The sequence below is a fragment of the Vidua macroura genome, chromosome 1 (assembly GCF_024509145.1).
Source record: "Vidua macroura isolate BioBank_ID:100142 chromosome 1, ASM2450914v1, whole genome shotgun sequence".
Lineage (NCBI taxonomy): Eukaryota > Metazoa > Chordata > Aves > Passeriformes > Viduidae > Vidua > Vidua macroura.
The window spans coordinates 144,511,990-144,521,846 of NC_071571.1; positions in this window are offsets into that span (position 1 = coordinate 144,511,990).

Here is a 9,857-nt window from a genome sequence, read left to right on the forward strand (position 1 = left end):
ACTCCTGATGGGGCCTCACCAGAGCAGAGTAGAGGGGGAGAACCACCTTTCTTGACCTGTTGGCAGCACTTCTTTAGATACAGACCTGGATACAGTCAGCTTTCTGAAAGGCAAGCACACACATTGCTGATCTACATCATATTTTTCGTCCACCAGTACTCCCAAGTCTTTCTCCTCAGGGTTGTTCTCACTCATTCCCCAGTCTGTACTGATATTGGAGATTGTCCTGATCAAGGTGCAGGACCTTGCATTTTGGCTTGGAGAACTTCATTGTGGCTCACATGGTCCCACTCCTCCAGCCCTCCAAAGTGCCTCTGGAAGGCATTCCTTCTCTTAAGCAAATCCACCACTTATCTTCATGTTATCCACAAACTTGCTAAGGGTTCACCTGTTTTTATCTATATAGTTAATGAAGATATTAAATTCTATTTCTTCTAGTACAGACCCCTGGGGGACATCGCTTGTTACTGGTCTCCACTTGGACATCGAGCTTTTAACTCCAGCTCTTTGGACACAACCATCCAACTATTTCCTTATCCCTCAAATTGTTCATCCATCAGATCTTTAGCTCTCCAACTGAGAGGCAAGACTGTAGTAGAGGACTGTATCAAAGGCCTAAATGAAGTCCAGGTAGATGACAGTAGGGGCTTTACCCTTGTCTGCTGATGCAGTCATTCCACTATAGAAGGCCTGTAGCTCATTGTTTCAATATGTCTTATATTTTTACCATGCTATTCATGATCATTGTCTTTTATAAGCAGTATCTAGTGAGTCATTACAACAAGCCTGCTTTTTGAGAAAGTATTATTTTACATGCTTCATATCATAGAAAGCAAACAGGCCAAAAGACCCAACCAAGGCCTTTTATTGTCAGAATTTGGTCATCTGCAAAATGAATTATCTCCTTCCCTGTATTTATTATTCATCTTCCATTCTGACAGACTTGTACCTGGTCTGCAATATGAACTTGTGAATTTTTCATTAATTCTTAAAATGATCTTTTTTCGTTATCATCTGAGTGTAATTGCTGGAGCCAGACCACTCTCTCTTATTCAATTCCCACGTGTTCACACTCTCTTAATCATTTCATATATCCCATGAGACACGAGTTTAGTTTATCAGGTTTAGTGCCTTTGCCCTTGCTTTCACAATGTTGAAAGCCAAAAGCTTCACCCAGGTCTCAGGACCATCCCCCTTTTGCTTTCTTGGTTATACATCTGTACACTCTGCAGTGACTCTCCTGGATAGAGGATGAATAACGTGGCAAGACTCCAGTGTACAGAAGTGCAGCAGACTGTACTGATCTGCTGTTTGATAATGAGCTGCGTGATCATTTTGCAGTAGTACAGATTGATGTAAATACTTCTAGAAGGAGTTATATCTTATTTGGTAAGAGAATTATAGAAGATAGCTCTGTTTGGGCTCAATGCCCAGCACTGCTGTTCTCAGAGTAAACATTTTACTATTCTCTGATTCCAGTCCACAACCAAAATAGGACAGCTTTGTCTAAAATTAACTAAAGAGGCTCTTTCATCTTAAGAACATTTAGATTTGGTATTTCAAGTAAATGTTTTTTAAAAAGTAATTCTGTTTTACTGCAGCAGTTTCTTGGAATCTGGGCTGGATGCCCTTGGCCAGATGCACATGAGATCTTCATAAGTGGGAAATGAACTTTATCTCCATTTGTCCTTCTTTTCTTTTTCCCCTTTAATTTTAAAATGCATTGACTCAAGAATTGCATTTCAAGCTATGTCACATGTCTTCTTGAGGGTTTGTGTGTCTATTAATAGGTAGGGTCAAACATTTTCCCACATCAAGCCTTGTTGTGGGGACAGAATTGGATGGATGTAAAGCAGAAAACCAAAAATTTCAGCATCAGTTCATTTCAGGTTCTAATGTGTGTTTTTCAAAACTTCTTTCCAAATGACAAGAAGTTCACTTTCCTTAGAAAATCACAGCTTCTTTCCATAAGGTCTTAAGAAAGACAGTCTCTGTAAACTCATCTATACTTTCTTTTCAAAATTCTTTTACTTGAGAAAGAAAAAAACTGCAATGCTTATTTAAAATACTTCATGATCTGACTCTTGTACCAGTGAAAGCAGTAGTAAGTACTGTCTCAATTCCTATGGAAGAAGGATCAGGTTCCTAGATAGCTATATAAATATTTACCAGGCTGGGAGGAGCCTGGTAACACCCTCCAAAATAAAGGTTTCAATATAGCCTTCATTTATAACTTCCTGCTCTCACATGTTAATAACTTCCTCATGCTTTAGTCTTTCTGGCAATTCTCCATGTTTGGTTTCTGCCTGGAGGTGATGTGTATTTGGAACAAACTTATACCACTCTTTTGACTAGGCAAGCAGCCAAAATGGCTAAGATTTGTTGCCTGGTCTAGAGGTAAATGTCTTGGAGGACTAGCACCTTCTCCTGAATGGGAAAAAGAAATAACTAGAATTGCCAAAGCTATTAAGTGATTCCAAGATTACTTATGAGCCAGTGTTTGACTTCTTGGAAGTGATGTACTGTAATCACATAACACTATTGTTGCTGGTTTATGTCTGAAGAAAGCTGTCCATTTAGTGTCTCAGTTAAGTCTCCTTAGGGGTCAAGAATTGAATGGGTAATTCATTCTTATTTTCCTCATTCTTTCATGCGGGTGGAGCAAGAAAAAGGGAAGTGTTGCATCCCAGGTTTGTGTTTAGATTAGGGGTTCTTACCTATGTTAGCTAGCCGAGTCCTGTGTACCCTTGTGTTCTCCCCCGCCACGGTTGTTAGCCCCAGGCTGCCCACCATTGGAGTGTTCCCCCGTCACTCCTGTGACCACTCCCCCATCCAGTCCTGAGGAGTTCTGTGTCTGTCATCCTGATCCCACTGTCCCACTCGCCCCGAAGCCCCATATCCGCCCCTGCTGTGTTCCTATTGGTCGCTGTAGTACACGTCAGCACCACGGCATCTGTATTCATTGGGCGGGGGGGCACCTGCCCTCCCTGTCATACCCCCTATATCATCCCGCTCCCCCCCGGTGCCGGCACCATTTCCCCCACGTGGCCATGGGAAGCACGGGTCGCAACCCCCCACTGCCGCTTTCCACGACAATAAAGCCTTCCTGCCTTCCTCGTGGGTGATCTGGACAATTCCTTCCCTCTTTGCCTCGGACCCTCGCGCGGGCGACAGAACCTGGCAAGCCCCGACCAGCGTGCAGCAGCAGTGGCACACAGGAAGAAGCGGCGAGCCCAAGTTACGGAGGGAGGCGGGGCAAAAAGGTGCTGGAGCTGCCCGGAGCCGGGAGAAACAATGCGACGCCGCAGGGAAGAAGGTACAGATGGATTCTACTATTACCTTCTCTCTTTTACTTAAATAAAATGTGCATTTAGAGGAGTTAGCCAAAGATAAACTCTTCCTTCAGATATTGAAGAGCGAACATTAAAACAACGTAGATTAACCAACTAAAATATTTTGAGTACTTTGAAAAGTTAAAAGGCTTCTGTCCAATCCTAAAAGATTCTGAGCTTCTTCAACAGAAATAAATTAAGCCAATGGTGTTTGTCTCCTCTTGTTCATTACCCATACTGGTATAAAAGCTCTAAGTACACATCTTTAAAGGTGGAGGTAGAATGTGTTAATTCTCCTTTCCCTATTTCTATTTTTCACACAGTAGGTAGGAATTCTGTCTCCAAAAAACTTCTGCCCTGTGGGGATTTTTGACATTTCAGAAGCACACTATCACACTTCTGTGTACAATAACAGTGATGAACTGGAATGCATGGCATTTCCTTGCTTCTGTAGAGAAACCAAGGAAGGAAATTGAATCAGGCAACTTGAATCTGAAAATCCTTTACCTCCTCCACATGGTCTGATGTCTCCTATATGTGCAATGTCCAGAAAAGTGCTTGACATAAAGACTGTGGTAGGAGAATTTGGAAAGACATGTTATTTTGCTGTATCATCCCAGTTTCTAACCCATCAAGTTGATAAGAAGAAAACAGAACAACCTTTTTCAGGAAAATCATGTTTGCAGTTTATAGCTATGCCAGATGACGATGGGGGACAAGAGAGCCTTGTGCTTACTGGGAAGTGGACAGGTCTGCACATATGTGAGTTCTTTCCAAAATGGCAGGATATCAGTCAGCCCTAACCCAAAAAGTATGTGATCCTGATATCTGAATGCTATGTTGGAGCAAACATAGCCGCCACTGAGCATGGCTTACTACCATGGAATTATTACTGTGCCAACAGAATGATGCAAGTTCTGGTTGTTTTAGAGAGTAGGCAGACATCAGCATGTATCAAACTCCTCTGGTATATCCTGAATTTACTTTCTTAGCTCACCACCAGAAAGGATTTGAACCGATAATAGAAGGCCTCCATTACAATGCTTTATCCATCGAAACAATTCTGGTGAGATTGTGTGAGAAAGGAAATGATATATTATTAACCCAGTCTTCCAGGAGAGTTGGTGTTGGGCAAGCAACAAAAAGAAGCTGACATGGGACAGCCACCCAGCTGTTGTATGAGAGCAGCAGTCAACAGCTCCATGGCCAGATGAGGATCAGCGACAAGTGGTGTCCCTCAGGGGCCTGTTTAGGGACCAGTACTGCCTAATATCTTCATCAAAGACAAGGACACTGGGACTAAATGCACCCTCAGCAAATTTGCAGATGACAACAAGCTGAGTGGTGCAGTTGACACACCTGAGGGATGGAATGTCATCCATAAACACCTGGATAAGTTTGAGAAGTGGGGCCATGTGAACCTCATAAGATTCAACAAGTGTTCATGTTCTGGATCCTCAAAGGTTTCCCAGACCAGACTGAACAAAACTCTGGGTACCCTAAGTAATCTGTTCATACATCATAACTAATACTGTCTTGAGTAGAAGGTTGAGATACAGACCTGGTGAGCTCCATTCTGGATGGATGTAATCTGTGAGCCTATAAATGCATATTTTCTCTCCCACTAGTTGTCTATTTTGACCATACATAACAGTATATAGGGATATTAATAACACTGTACATAAACAGAGAAGAATGTGCTTCTTAGTGTTTGCTTGAACTATTTCTGGTAGTGCAGTGTCAAGTTCTCAGTTGAGGCCTCAAAGAAATAATTTTCAGCAGCTGATTTCTTGAACACAAAGCTGTACTGTCAGAATCACACTGCTACACAGGAGGGGTATGTGAGGTAAGATTGGCCCTCATGGAAAAGGTTAAGAAATGCTGTCTCTAACTTCTCCTTGCACTCCATCATTCCCTAAAGAATTGCAGAATGCATCTGTAGGGTGTCAGTATCCTGACCTATGAAGAAAATCTAAAAATATGAAGACAACCTTGTACAACCAGTACTCTAGCTGGTTGATTCTTCTTGCTGATACATATTGTGAATTCCTCTGAACTAATGCCTGTCTGAGTTAAAGAATCTGCCTCTGTAACTCTACATGTGAGTCTCAAATGCTTCCACCTTTACCTAAGCCCTCTAAACTTGCCTTCACCTCATGTGGTTTATTGTTGAGGTTAGTTGAAAATTAGCTTGAATGTAAGGCAAATTATACATTTGAAAGTGCCTACTTCTCTTTTCTGACCATACAAATAGAAGCAAAACAATTAGATTAGATTAGATGTTTCCAATGTAAATATCTGTATTGGATAAAAGTAATATCTTTAGTCAAATTAGGGCACTTTGAGGGGAGTGGAGAAACATATCAACACAGATAGTATTTTACCATTTAATATTTTGTGGAGAATAAAATAATCTAACTTCGCTTTACAATTTAGTTATTATGGGAACTGTTTACAATACTTGAGATTTTTGAGTGGGGTGGGATTCTTGGCCTTGTTTTCAGACATCAGGTCTTGTTAAATCTTTTTGTGCTGCACAAAGGACATAATTATTAAAGCTTCATTCCTTAAATTGGCATTAATGGCCTGTAATCAAGTCATCCCTCAACATTTTCTGTGATTAAACTAAACAAATTGAGTTGTTGAGTATTTGCAAAGTATGTTTATAATCTCTTAATCACTTCAGTGGTTCTTCTTTGAACCCTCTCCAGTTTAGCAGCCCGGAGCCAGAACATTGTTTATGATTGTATGATCTTCTCTTTTAATTTTTAATTTTTTAAAAATATCTTATTTTTTCTTTTCCATCACAAAATCCACATCCAGCTCTTGGACCTGTTCCCACCAAATGCTGATACCAATCTGTGTGTTTGTAGTGTAGCTCTTCTTATGCCTGGGTGGAAATGTTAACATGAGCTCAGTGTTTGGCTGCCTGCCTGGGCTGACATGAACTTTCCCCTGCAATCACCACATCAGGACTTCCACTTGCAGTGTCAGGGTTGGAAGCAGCCCTAATCTGAATGGAGAAAGATAAAGAAAAGGCAGCTACAGCCACGTGTCTGTCACAGTAACTATTGAGTTTGTCTGTCACATCAGTAAAATAGAAAGGAAGAATGATCAGGGAGCTGCCTGTAGTACTCCTCCTGTATGGAAAGCCTGACCTCTATAGAGCTGTATTAATACTATAAAAGATTTAAAGTTGAAAAAATTATTGGAGCACCCAGACTTCTCTCCTTTCAGTTACAGACTCTTATTTTTCATCCATTTATTCTTGTAATTATCCCAGCAATTCAATTAAGTGTCAGCACTCATCCAGGAAAATAACCAAATCCAGTTCTGTCTTGTGTCTAAGTTAGTAGCACAGTCTCTATAGGTTTCCTCCACATTCAATCCTTCACATTCAAAAGACTGAACTCTCTCCATAGGATGACGTTCCCAAAGGAAAAATCTGAATTACTCTTAGCAGAGACCCAGCATGACAGATTCCAAATTTGGACTTCCCAGATAATCACTACAGAAAGACAGTAATCTTGGACCTTTTTCTTTATTTCAAGACACGAGGAACTTTTTCCCTTGGGATCCTTGCCTGACAGTTCATTCATTTTGTTTCCTTTCTAAATGTCCTGTCTTTGATTTACATTTGTGAATTAGTTACACCCTTCTCTAGTAGATCAGAGAATCCTTATAATCAGCATTTTATTCTTGTGAAAAGGGCAGATTTTCCACAGGCTGGAGAGGACCAGATTGAAGGAGAAATAAGCCTTCTCTTATCAAGTGATGGTCTGCAAAGTACAGTCTCATGTAGGTGATGGAGAACTCTTTGCAGCCGCTGCCACTCAGTGTCTTGAAATCATCAGGTTCTGTAATAGTGTAACACTGCCATCCATTGCAAGACTTGTCAGCATTAACCAGGGAACTGGAGAGGGCTCAGCCTGTGACCCAGCCTGGTGAAAGCAAGAGTGCATGGTCGTAACGGCCTATTCTACCATTTCTGCAATTGTGAAGATTTTGCTTTCATGCTACGTGAGTTAATACTTAAAATCAACATGCTGTTCTTGGTCTCCCTTTGAGGTCTCTCACTGCCAATCATGTTGCCCCTAAATGTGTATTATCTTGGGGAAGATCTAATGGATCCTTCATTCCTGTTAATAAGCAAGAAGACTTGCATCAAGGTGGCTTGCAGTTCACAGCAGTCATTGCAGCGTTGGACAGAGCCAAACTGAGTAAGGATGTCTCTTGGGATCTACCCCAACCACACTCTTAGATCAACTTTATGAACTTTGCTCAGGATCTCACAGAAAATATGATGTAACAAAGAATCAAATGACTGCTTCCTAAATTCAACAGTAATTCTTGAGCTTTTGGTCCATCCCATCTCAACGTTCCATTAAACTCTCTCTGGAGTTACCGCTATCCCTAATTTTTTTCTTGATCCTTCAGTGCCACCCTTTGTTGCTTGAAATGCCTGATGCTCTATTTGTGAGTCCCCATGAGCGGTGAAAATTGACAGCAGTGTCTCACAAACCGTGATCTCCAGCAGCTCAGGGAACAGTGCAGTAAAGTCTGAGCAGACATTTCGTGTATTTCCTTACAAGCTGCTGCCTGTACACAGCCATTAACATCGCTCTGGCACTTACCAGCTGCTACTGTGAACAGCCCCTGAATGAAAGGGTCAGCTGCACGTGGTCGAGTCAGCTGAGTCAGTGATCCTTCTTCTACCCTCACACTGAAATGTAGCTCTGATGCACATCCTCCAACCAAGTGAGGAGTCCACCCTGAACAGGTGCTGGGTGGCTCAGCCAAATAAACTTTTGGAAGGAGCACAGACATGGTCCTGTGAATCCAGATATCTGAAAAGTGTTAGAATATGTGGACTGGACTGGAGGTGTGCTTTTGTATCCAACAAGATGTCAGTGCTCTGGAGACTAGAAATATTCCAATGTAATTAGAAAAGACTACAGAAAAGCAGCTTTTCAACATCCTGGGGGGCTGAGTTCTGGTCCACCTTTCAAGAGCCAGACATGGCATTTCATCCTTTCCAAGGAAACAGGGACTGAGAGTTGAAGATTGCAATGGAAGAACACTGTATTATCACCCATTGGCAGTATTTTACTCTAAAGCCTATTTTATATCCTCAACAGCCTGTAATGTGCATCTCTGAAAGTGAGCTGGGCCTACCTTCTGGCTCAAGAAGCACTGGATGTGTTATGACACACACATAGCTGGATATTCCTACCACATGCAAGCATAATAATTCATATCACTGCTATCAGGATGCCTTTTGCTAACAAAGGAAACAAATCAGACCTATTAATAGAGAATATTCATACAGGCCAAGCTTTTGATCTGTTTGCCACTCTCTGTTCATTTACAAACAATTGTCTTAGCAGAACTCAACCTTCAAAAAAATGAATAAAAGTAGTATTTAAAGGTGTGGTTTTTAAACTGCTCTTCCAAAATGGTAGCACCCTGTCTCACTGTGCCTCAGAGTTGCTTCTAGGAAGTACCCATGTAGTTGTGAATATGGGAACAGCTGGAAAGGGATGGTGGTTGGAAGAATCTATAAATGAGTGGAGAAGCTATGACTGATTTATATTTATGTATGAAGAGGGTGATAAAATCAGAAGATAAGCAATTTTTGTTCATGTTGGCTAACTTTCAAATTGTTCTAGTGCCTGTTCAACTCCTAACAACTATTGCATAGTTAAACAAACAGGTCTAAAAACTAAGAATTGATTATTTTTTCTCTACAGTCAGAAAAATCCCCAATTTGTGTGTCTGATTATGCTCTATCAGCTAATATCTCAAATAAATCCAAAGGATGAGTTTTGTTACCCAAGGCTCCTTATATAACAAACCATGATTTTTTTTTTTTTTTCCAAGCAGCCTAACATAGAGATGTACAAAATCTTATTGTCTCTGTAGGAATGGGCTTTATGTAACACTACACAAGGACTATTTAAACATCATTAATGTATGGATTCTGTGACAGCCCTGTGGCAGAAAGGCTTAGACTAGGGATGCAAAGTCTAGTCTGTGGATATTTTGTGCTCTCCTATATAAACACAGAGCTGTACCTTCATACATGTTCTACTGTAACATCATTATCAAATTCTATGATTCTGTGACTTCCATCATCTTTTCACCAAGTTTTTACTTTCCAAACTTTTCTCTCTATCTCTTGTGACAACTAGAAGTCATGCATATTCATGGTTTAAACGAAGCTGTTGTACCCTGTGTTTGAATGGAGGAGGAAGGAGCACAGCATCGCTGTTGGTCTGTTTCCACAGATGTGAAACACTTCAGTGTGTTTTTTCTGAACTGAGAGAGAGACGCCATCATGACTTTAAGTGATTGTTGCTTCTTATTCCTGAGACCTCCCGGAGGCACTTCCAAATTAACTGGCTTTTCCAAGGACAGTCTAGCCAAGCATCATTACCATACACTACAAAAATGGGTCTGTCATTCCCCCATCCTGACCCTTATCAAGATTTTTGAGGATGTCCTAATGAAAGCAGTCTTGTCTTT